The sequence below is a fragment of the Dermacentor andersoni genome, chromosome 1, assembly GCF_023375885.2.
Source record: "Dermacentor andersoni chromosome 1, qqDerAnde1_hic_scaffold, whole genome shotgun sequence".
In the NCBI taxonomy this organism is placed as follows: domain Eukaryota; kingdom Metazoa; phylum Arthropoda; class Arachnida; order Ixodida; family Ixodidae; genus Dermacentor; species Dermacentor andersoni.
This window is the reverse complement of record NC_092814.1, coordinates 280,685,058-280,697,213: the sequence shown is the minus strand read 5'-3', so window position 1 is coordinate 280,697,213 and position 12,156 is coordinate 280,685,058.

Genomic DNA, 12,156 nt, shown 5'->3' with positions numbered 1-12,156 from the left:
TCAATTGACGTCGGTTCTATATGAGCGGCCGGACAGCAGTTTCTTAAGTGCAGTCCGCTGCCATCTACCCCATATAACATCAGGCTATGCCCTTCCATATCACCCCGTCAAACCACCGTGGGTGTTGGTTCAACTTTCCATATGCGTGCATGTCCCCGGCATTCTGAAGAAATCATTAGTTCCCGTTAGCGGACTACAACAACTTGATCTGACATACATCTGGTCAGAATACCAGACATATTTTCATGTCTACACAGACGACTCCGCGTCACCAAAGGCATCGACAGCAGCTGTGGTGATTCCAGCTCAACAGATGACTCGAGGTTTCATACTAGATCATAATTCTACATGAACCGCTGCAGAGCTTGTGGCTATTCGGAAAGCGATTCGCCACATCTGCGGGGAAAGACCTCAAGAGTGGTGTATTTTCACGGACTCAAAACCCGGCTTGCTACGGCGTGCCTCCAACAAAGGCACAATTGAGGAAGCCCGCGTATGCCCATTATCGATATACCTGTCCCACGAACCACTTCGTGTGTATTTACGCTTACTGACCCGACACCATTGCCATCAATTGACGTCGGTTCTATATGAGCGGCCGGACAGCAGTTTCTTAAGTGCAGTCCGCTGCCATCTACCCCATATAACATCAGGCTATGCCCTTCCATATCACCCCGTCAAACCACCGTGGGTGTTGGTTCAACTTTCCATATGCGTGCATGTCCCCGGCATTCTGAAGAAATCATTAGTTCCCGTTAGCGGACTACAACAACTTGATCTGACATACATCTGGTCAGAATACCAGACATATTTTCATGTCTACACAGACGACTCCGCGTCACCAAAGGCATCGACAGCAGCTGTGGTGATTCCAGCTCAACAGATGACTCGAGGTTTCATACTAGATCATAATTCTACATGAACCGCTGCAGAGCTTGTGGCTATTCGGAAAGCGATTCGCCACATCTGCGGGGAAAGACCTCAAGAGTGGTGTATTTTCACGGACTCAAAACCCGCGCTGCAAATTTTGGGATGCTTCCTGCGCCCCACCGCATATCAGGTTCTGGCACTGCAGATCACCGAGCTACTTTCATGCGCTCAAGAAAAACATCACCGCATGGATCCAATGCATCCCGTGACACTGTGGGCCCAATGGTAATGAGATGACCGATGCTGCAGCAAGGCGCGCCCTCAGCAATGGCCTGCGAACTGTAGTGCCAGTCTCCAGACCGGACATCACATGCCTCCTGTCGGAATTAATGAGGAGTGCGACGAGAAGATACTGGGCCCAGCCAGACGCCCGTCACGTCCGCCTTAAAAGGCTGGATCCCGATATGCAATTTCCTGTTCTGCATTGAATTCCACGCCCTAATACATGCCTGCTACACAGACTGCGATTAGGCGTCGCCTTCACGCGCAAATACTTGCACATCATTAGACGGACAGACTCCCCGGACTGTTCAGTGTGTGGCGCCGTAGAGACTATAAACCATGTGCTCGTGGTGTGCCCTAAGTATGCGCGCGAAAGACTGACAATGGCAGATACCTTGAGACATTTACACAATAGACCACTGTCGGAGGACCTCTTGCTATAGGCGCATGGCCACAGAGTTGGCAGACGATAGAGACAATGCGTGCTCTTTCACGTTTCTTAGGCGACACAGGCCTGGACTCACGCTTGTGATACCAGTTATGCAATGTGTCCTTCACCTCGTTCCTCCCATTATCATCCCCCATTGTGACCCTTTCTTCCCTTCTTCCCCTTCCCTTACGTAGAGTAGCAGGCCAGAAGCTCCATTTTCCGGCCGGCCTCTCTACTCTACATTTTCCAGTCATTAAACTACTTCTTCTTCGTTTTAAGAAACCCAAAGTTCTGTTAGCTGATGACGTGGCTTTAGCAATGTGCGTGTTCCAAGACATATTGTTAGACAAGGTAACTCCAAGGTATTTATAAGTGGTTACTGATTCGACGGGGACGTTAGCTATGTTATAAGTGAAGTGAAGGGGAATTAGACGAGGAGTAAAGGAAATGAGCTTGCATTTAGCAGGGTTTAGGGACATTAGCCAGTCATCACACCATTGTACTATGTGGTCGAGATCTTGTTGTAGAATCATATGGTCAGATGGGTTAGTAACGGTTCGGCAAATAACGCAGTCGTCCGCAAACATGCGTTTATTAGAAGATACATGCAAAGGTAGGTCATTAATGTATATTAGGAACAGAAGATGACCGAGGACAGAGCCTTGAGGCACCCCCGATGACACTGGAAGTGGGCTGGATAATTTCTTATTTGTAAAGACTACTTGTGAACGTTTAGTCAAGAATTATTTTCTCCAATTTAGTTCAATGGGGTGCAAGTTTAAGAACGATAATTTTAAAATTAGGCGTTTGTGGGGTACTTTATCAAAGTCTTTCGCGAAGTCAAGAAATAAGGAGTCGGTTTGTACGTTAACATCAAGGTTAGCATGAAGGTCATGAACGAAGATGGCAAGCTGGGTTTCGCAAGAGTGACCCCTACGAAAATCATGTTGAGAAGGGTGAAAGAAGTTATGAGAGTCGAGGAAATTCATGATGTAAGAGTAAATGACGTGTTCCATGAGTTTGCAAGGTACGCTGGTCAAGGAAATTGGTCGGTAGCTCAGAGGTGAGTTTTTGTTACCGGAATTGAAGATGGGAACGACCTTTCCCACTTTCCAGTCATCTGGAATGATACCTGTTGAAGATTGCAAAAATAATAAAACAAAATAAGCCGAAGCAAGGTGACCTATATTTTTCAACAGTATCGCGGTAATGTCGTCCAGTCCAGACGCCCATGACAACTTGGTCTTTTCGATGAGGGATGAGATATCGCCAACAGAAAAGCTGATTTCAGACATGGAAGACGTGATACGACATGAAAACATAGGTAAGGAAATGTCTACTTCTTTAGTGAAGACAGATAAAAAGGCCTTGTTAAAAGCATCGGCACATTCAGCGTCCGAAGTGACCTCTCCAGAGTCGTTAGTAAGAAAAAAAAATTAAATTATGGGGTTTTACATGCCAAACCACTTTCTTATTATGAGGCACGCCGTAGCGGAGGACTCCGGAAATTTCGACCACCTGGGGTTCTTTAACGTGCACCTAAATGTAAGTACCACGTGTGTTTTCGCATTTCCCCTCCATCGAAATGCGGCCACCGTGGCCGGGATTCGATCCCGCGACCTCGTGCTCAGCAGCCCAACACCATAGCCACTGAGCAACCACGGCGGGTGTTGTTAGTAAGAGTGGTAGAAGCTACTGCTTGGGGATTAATTATCTGCCAAAACTTGCAGGGGTTATTAGCTAACATATTAGGCAAATCGTTGTCAAAGAAAGCTAATTTGGCGTTACGGATTCCTGTGAGATAAGCTTTTTTTTTTTTTCAGCTGTATAATACTTTTCCCAGTTTTGGGCGACCTCTTTAAGTTTGGCATTCCGGAATAAACGTTTTTTCTTGTTATCTAGGCGGTGAAAAATTTTGTTAACCCATGATTTTTGGTTGTTTACACGTATAGTAGTTTTAGAGATGAACACGTGTACTAGCTCGGTTAGTTTCTGCTTAAAAGGTAGCCAGTTTTCCTGGACAGAACATGGAAAAAATTGGCCTGATATGTCGGTAAAAAGGTGCAAAGTTCGTTATTTATGGCATCATAATTACCCTTATAGTATAAGGTTATTGTTTTCTTGTGAGAGGGACACCAGTAGGCCAAAAACTGAAATCTACATGAATAACTTTATGGTCACTAATTTCACGGAGATAGTGAATCGAAGACAGGCTATCGGGATGGGTTGTCAGTATTAAGTCCAAAATGTTAGAGGAATCGCAAGTGACACGCGTTGGCTGAGTTACTAACTGCGTTAGGTTATAGTCAATGCAAACATCAAGAAAATCTCTAGCTTCTGTTATGTTAACCTTGCACTTTCGTCGCTCCAATTAATACCAGGAAAATTGAAATCGCCCGAAAGAAAGAGATCGGCTTTAGGATATGTCAAGATAAGCTGGTTTAGAATATTATTAAATGCGCGGGAAAAGTTAGGATTGTTATATGGGGGCCTATAGCATACACCCAATAATACAGATTGTGGTGAAGCTTCAAATAATACCCATAAAATTTCTAAGCTGGAGTCAATATTAATTACAGAACATGGTAATTGTTTACTGACTGCAACGAGAATACCACCCCCGCGAGTGCCTTTGCGGTCTTTCTGATAGACATTGAAATTCGGTAAATCGGCGAGTACTTCTGCGTCGGCAACATCACTTGATAGCCATGTTTCGCTTAGTATCAGAATATTGCTATCTGAAAACTTGACAAGATGAGACAGGTGATCACGTTTGGGTATGAAACTTCGAATGTTAGGGAAGATTACGACAAAAGAAAGGTTAGCTTTTGGTGTAGGGTGAAAACTGGCTATAACTGCTTGACGCCGATATGGTTGCTACTGGTCTTCGTGCACTGTTTTTGAGGTTTCATTGAATAGATGGCGTTTCGAGCCAATGTGTAGTGTTTTAAAGCGTAGGAAAAACGGAACAGATTTCTGCCTTGCAAATTTGACCAAATGACTTCTGGCGTTCTGAACCCTGCGTGCGAAATCCTCACCTACGCTGTAGGGCGTTCCTTTCAACTTACGTCCGTTTGAAAATATCCCGTCTTTTATTTTGTGGAACGCGAATTTCGCTATTATCGGCCTACATCTCCCGCCTGTGTGGCGGCCTAAGCGATGCGCACTGTCGATTTCTTTAGGGTTAATATCTATACCTAGGTGGTCACGGCAATTCCGAATGATTATTTGCTCAGATTTGGCATACGATTCAAATGGCTTGGCGTCTGGAAGGCCGTAGAAAATTAGGTTGTTACGTCGCGACCTGTTTTCGGCGTCATCCAAACGTGCCTCAATATCATCTGTTAGGCGTGCTGTATGAACGGTGTTATTTTTGATAAGTTCTATAGTTCGGCTTGGAGGGACGGCAGAGAATGGCAATGTTTTTCAATACCGGCCATTCTCTTAGTTAGGTCAGATAGGGTGTGCTCTGTTGTTCATAGTTGGTTCTTTAGTCCCTGCACTTCGCTTATTAGCGTTGACTGGCCCGCAGAACGTTTTTGTAGTTCCACGAGAATAGGATCAGGGCCGGGGTTTGACTCTACGTCACCCGATAATAAAACTAACAACAACTGAACAACATGAGCACACGCAACAACGGTCGCACAGCATAAACGTGGGATCGGTAGCTGCAGCAAGGAGTAATTACTAGTCTTCTGAGTAAAGATGGATTGTGATACACCAACCTGCATAGCAAGAAGTAGCGGGTTTGTAGGTGGCGACCAAGCCCACGAAGCGCGGCCGACAGTTTCAGCTTACTTATAGTTGGCAGCGTAGCTGATGTTGGTGACGATGGCGCTGTCCATCCACCATCCAGGGCCAGGCTGAGCGGCGACAGGAAGGCAGACAGAGGCGGATTGAAGCTTGACACATTGACGGTTGTCAGCTGGATAGTGGGCGGAGCAAAGTCGTAGCACAGCAATCCACAGGCCGGCGATGTGTCAGCAGAAGCAGTCACACCGGCAGCAAGGAGCAGATGAGCGAGGACGGCAGATAGCATCTGTATAGCAAGAAGTAGCGGGTTTGAAGGTGACGACAAGAAGCAGCCACCAAGCCCAGCAATTTTTTCTGCATGTTTTTACCTTAGCTTCCTTCGCAAAGTGGATGATAAGGATAACCATGGCAGCGGCAACGGCCATTCAAGTTTTTTTTATGGCGAGAAAGTTTCGTCGCTGTACCTACGCTATTACATTCCCTGCTTTGTCGGACCTACACCGCTGACTTCGCATACCGTTCTCTAACGCTAACCATATGTACTGTTTACCTGTCGTTATCGGCTCACTGTATACCGGCTTATGACGCAGGTATACCTGCTAGATATACCTAAAAAGAAACAGCGGTAACACGGAAAAGAACTGCATTGCGCTATCAGAAGAAAAAAAAAACGAATCAAGTTATGTATATGCATGTCACTTTGGCTGCGATGCGCTCGAGTCGTGTTTCTATAAGTTGCAAAGGAATCGATGACGAAATTGCTCTTGCTGCACACCTGGCACTCAGCTGTGGGATCTGCATTTAAAGCAAGTCGATCTCCAGACGCGTGCATGGGATGGTGCGTGTCGGTGTGTATGTCCGCCATGTTGCAAAATAATACTGAAATGGAGTGTGTGTGTGTTTTGTCGATGTGGCCTACCACGTAACAACAAGGATGCGACATTGCTCACCAGTATTTTTTTTTCCGTTTTTATGGACCGAGCGTGTACATATACACACACACACACACACACACACACATATATATATATATATATATATATATATATATATATATATATATTTATTTATTTCATACATACTGCTAGCCTCCATTTGGAGGCTGTTGCAGGATATGGGAAAATACATTGCATCAAAATAAGAATGACAAACTTATACACTTCTATATATATATACATGGTGTACCAAATATCATGCACCAAGATCTAAAAACATGCAAATGCCACGTAGCTGGACAGAACCAAGGTAATGTTGTTTGCCGTCGCTTGGAAATGCTCATATTATTTTCTACTTTCCGCCTAACTACACAATCAGTCATCATTATTTAATTAACATCTCAAATATTATAGTTAAATGAAAAGTGTCAATGATAAAATTGTAGAACGACAGAAAAGCTCCAGAGACAGCTTTCTGTTGCTCAATACGTGCTACATAAAAGTGTTTTTTCGAGCGCGAAAGGAGCCCTTGAATACACGCAAAATTGCCGCGCGACTGGCCACTCGAGGCACGTCGCGTGTATTTGAGGTCTACTTTCACGCTCGGAAAAACACTTTTACGTAGCACGTATTAAAGAAAAGAAAGCTGTGTTTATTGAAGAACAGAAAGCTGCGAATTTTCTCATTGGCACTTTTCATCTAATTGTAATATATGAGAAGGTGACTAATTAATTAAGCATATATATGCAATTATGCGGGATGCAAAAAATAATCTGAGTATCTCCAAGCGCTGTCAAACAACATTACTTTGGTTCCGTCCAGCTAAGTGGCATTTTGATATTTTTGAATAGTGGTGCACGATAGTTCGGACACCCTGTATATCAGGTGTCCCTGCCAAGCTGTTCAGCGAAAAAAAAAAGGGATCTGAAAAACCAGGTGCAAGATACAAACATACCTAGCACCGTAAGTCTTGGAATTTTATCTCGCACCAGGTTTTCTAAATGTTTTCTTTTTTTTCGTTGAACAGCTTGTCTAAGGTTAGCTGGGCCACACGCGGCATACACACGGCGCACAAACGCCATGAGCCCGTGAATACTCAAATGGAGCAACTTAGCAACTAAAGCAAAAATCATCATCATCGGTGTCACTTTCTTTTTCTCTCTCTCTCTCTACCTCTTTCTTTCTTTTCATCTTTTATTCTTTATTTAATTCATTTTGCTCCGTCCTTACATTCTTTAGTGCAAACGGCCTCCGCAAGGCGCAGCCTCGAGAGGCAACATGCGCACATGTCGACTTCCCGCTGCTGAGAGAGAGAGAGAAATGGGAGGAAGCGAAGCTAGCGAGGTTAACCAGACTGAGAAGCTTTCTTTTAGAGCGAAGCTTTCTTGCAAGTCCTCTCAGACTTTCCTCGCCATGGCTGTGGCTGCTGTCCAATTTACATATATATATACATATAGACAGAGAGAGAGAGAGAGTCACGTGCCCAATAGTTAGATCGAACTTCGGTTGCCCCAGAAGAGCAGATCGATGCTTTAATCCCAACCGCGCGTACACACTTCCATCGTGCCAACTATTCAGATGATGGCCGCATGTGTCACGTTGCGTAGCACGAACGCCCGAAAGCACACACAGCCCCCCGCCAGTTTCTTTTACGCCAAAGACGTGGGAATAAAAGGGGTAAATATATAAGCATTTGTTTACCCACTTTACGAACGCTTCGCTTCTCATACATGCCAAGATGCGTGTTGGATGTGCATAATTTATTTTTTCTTCGCGAACGTAGACAGCCTATATCACCGAAGTTTTAACGTGATCCTTGCTGTTTGTATCAACGATTTCTGTATGTAAAAGACCCGGCAGTGATAACGATAATTCATGGGAGTCGATGTCCCAAGGTAACACTGAAGCTACGAGACGCGCCGTAATGTCGGGTTCCAGATGAATTTTGATCGCCTAAGGTTTTTTTAATGTGCATCCTAGTTTAAGTGCGCGGGCGTTTACCGCACTTCGTCTCCTTAGAAATGTGTAACAAACGATAACTTTAAAGCTTTGGCCTGCTCGTTCAGCGCAGCAATTTAACTTTAACGGCTTCAGACACTCCCCGTCCTGTTTTGCGTTACTAAAATCAAACTTATAATTGATGCGATTTAAAATTGCCGAGCCTGCACTGTGGTCTGATGACACCGACGAGCCCGGCTAAGGACTATATTTGCGTCCTGCAGCTCTCTAACCTGCACCTAAATGTACGTACACGGGTGTTATTGCACTCAGTTCTCATGGAACTCCGACTGCCGTGACTGGGAATGAAAGCCTCGACCTTGTGCAAAAGAAAAGAGAAACAAATGTAGGTGCAGCAGAGCAAGGCTACGTAAGCACACCAAATCACGTTCCAATCTGGCGCTGCCGCTGAAAAGTTTCACGCAGAGCTCAAATGCAGTCAAGCCGGCTCATATGAAATGCGGATAAAGCAAATTATTTCTTATATCGAACAGTGAGGATATTCTCTTGAGAGAGAGAGAGTAAATGATAAATGAAAGGTAGGGAGCTAGGTTGACCAGGACTGAGCTCGGTTGGCTACCCAACACTGGGGAAAGGAAAAAGGGGACGGAAAGGTTAAAAGAAGAGAAAGTCCACTGGGGATATCATTCGGTCCCTCAGACCGGATCACAGACGCTGACCTAACCCGGTAGCTTTCAAATATCGCAGCAGTGCTTTTGTGGCCTTTTGTAGCTGCGATATGCAAGGCCATGGTCCCAAGATCTTGTTCAAGGTGAACGGCTTTCTATCTAACTGATTGAGAGCTGTGCAGAGGTCATGTCTTCCATTTTCAAAAGATAGTAGATTTTCTATAGTTTCCTCGAGACCGCAAGCATTGCACTCGGCGCTATCAGCCATTCCAATCAAAAACATATATGCATTGGTGAATGCGGCGCCCAAGCGTAAGCGGCACAGCATTGTTTCCTCATTACGCGGAAGCCCTGGTAACAGCCGCAGTTGCATAGATGGATCGAGGGAATGCAATCCATGTTGGGTGAATTCAGATGTGTGCCACTCCTCCAATGTCATACGGTGCGTAAGTTTGCCTAAATGTTGGGGCTGCGTCAGTCCGCGATAAAGGTACAGAAACAGGGGTTACTCCTTCGCGTGCTTTCCTAGCAGCTTCGTCAGCGAGGTCGTTGCCGGAGATACCGCAATGGCCAGGCAGCCACTGAAACACGACGTCGTGTCCTTTCGAGATCATATGATGGTGAATTTCTCGTATCTCCGACACGTGAGAGAGAAAGAAAAGGAAAGGAAGTGAAGTCAAATACGTTACACCTATAGTTTGCTACCCTACACTGGGGAAGGAAGGAACCGGGCAGAAAAACAAATTTTAAAAAATAATAAAGAAATGAAATTCAACGTCCGGCGCTCTCCTGAATGACCCCGGTAACTTTTGACACTCCACGGCTGTTCTCCATTAGTCATTTAGGCCTAAATAGTGCTTCTACTTATGGCACGCACGCTACAACCTGTTGTGAAGTCTTCACAGGTAAAATAAGCTGTTTTCGCGCTTGCGGCGCTTTGTTGTACCCGTACGGGCGCCCTCTGTGATGAGCGGTTGCTGTCGGTAACCACAGTAACCACGGTATTGCGTTCGGGAAGCTTTTGACCAATTGCGGCGGGCCACGTCTTGCGCGGCGCGTTTCGCGTGCGCGATGCGTGCCTGTATAACTGCTCTCTCTATACGGGGGCCGGTGATCGCGCAATCGCGTGACGAGCTCGCCTCCGCCACCCGGCACAACCGTAACAACGGTTAGCAGAGCGCATGCTGCTCAGTGCTGACAAGCGCTCGCTCGCGCCGCGTGCAGTTCCGCCGTTCGTAACTAGGTGTTGATTAGCGAGTCCCTGATGCAATAATCTCCAAGTGGCCCTCTGTCGCAATCGAGTTACCGGATGGTTGTAGTTTACCGGAGGGTGGCGGAAACTTCAACCACACGTTCGTTCTATCGGCACGTTTTTATGCGTCGAATTATCTAACGGTGTAGCCACGTACTGCTTCGCGCGCTCTCGAATTCTATGTGTCCGGGTTCGATTGCCCGCATATGACGGCTCGACTGTAATGTTAATGACGCCGGTGGCAGGGACTCATTCAAACAGACTTTTATATTGACCGAGCCATGCGAAGCTATATATAGATGTATGCAAATCAAATGTGTGAGAGCGTGCAAGTGTGAATTCCATCAATTGGGTGTACCACTTCAAGTCTCCTACTGGTATTTGTCCGTCACTCTGGATTTCTGGAACCGTGTCGCCGTGAATTTGTCCCCTAGCTGACCGTCATTCAGGTGGAGCGATTGTATGCTATAGGACAGTGTACTGACAAGCTGAACAAGCCGGTCCCCGAACCACCTGAATCACCGACACGCGGAAACATGCGGGTACCGAATATGCTATATTCTGGTAGTATAATACATTTGCTCCAAGTCGTAACGTCATTCAGGTGGCTGCCTAGCGTCGGATTTTGACATGGAACTTGAGCGACTTCGAACGATTCGCAGAAGAGCCGAGAGGCGATACAGGCGCACGAAGTCAATTCATGACCTTAGAGTCGCTCGACGTATACAGAAGAAAATCCAACGTCGTATGGACAGGTTGGAGGAACAACGGTGGAAGACGTTCTGCGAATCACTTGACCCCCGCAAGCCACTGTCTATCATATGGAGGGCGGTGCGCGGCCTTGGCTCGTCTCCACAGCAACGACACCCATACTCAGCCCTAGCCCTCCATCAAGGCCGCTCACAGGTCGATATAGCCGAAGATTTCTGTGTGAAGATTGCGGGCAGTGTGGTCACCATCAATAGCGAAATTCTGGGTGAGGTTCCTGCGACACGCTTCCCAGAATTGAATGTGTCCTTCTCACTTGAGGAATTGGACGCTGCTCTGGCCTCATGCAGGCGCTCATCGTCGCCAGGACCAGACGGCATCACCTACGCTGCTTTATGCAACCTAGGTGAAGATGGCCGAAGCAGACTGCTGGAATGTTATAACCAGTCATGGAATGATGGCGTCGTTCCTGAGCGGTGGAAGTCCAGCCGCTTGATACCACTCCTGAAGCCTGGAAAGTCGCCACTTTACCTAGCGTCCTACCGACCCGTTGCGCTGTCCAGCTGTGTTGGGAAGGTCATGGAAAGAATGATTCTCACCCGCCTAGAATGGTATCTTGAGCGCCACAACGTATACCCCGATGCCATGGCTGTTTTTAGAAGAGGCCGATCCTCTATTGACAACGTCATCGACCTAGTCTCGTCTGTACAACAGGAAAAACACCACAAGCGTATATCGGTTGCACTATTCCTCGACGCGAAAAGCGCCTATGATAATGTAACGCATGAAGCCATCCTTGATGCCCTGGAAAATAATGGAATAGGTGGACGCATGTTTCGGTGGATTCGGAGGTATCTATTCAAAAGATCCTGCTTTGTGCACAGTGCAGATGGCCGAACTGCTGACCATTACACTTAACGTGGCGTCCCTCAGGGTGGGGTTCTTAGCTCCACTTTGTTCACCCTTGCAATCCTTGGCCTTGCCGACGTTCTACCACATACAGTAAACCTTTCCATATATGCTGACGACATATGCATATGGGCCTCGGCAGTTACACGTCTCCAGGTGCGTGCACGGCTCCAAAAAGCAGTGACCCTAACATCATCGTACCTGCGTGCGCAAGGCCTCAGCATTTCGACCGAGAAGTGCGCCTTAGTCGCCTTTACCCACAAGCCCATGACCTGGTACCCCATTTCTATTGACCACCAACCAATTTCCTACGCAAAAACTCACCGATTCCTAGGCGTTATTATAGACAGAGACCTTTCATGGAGCCCCCGCATCACATATTTGAAGAAG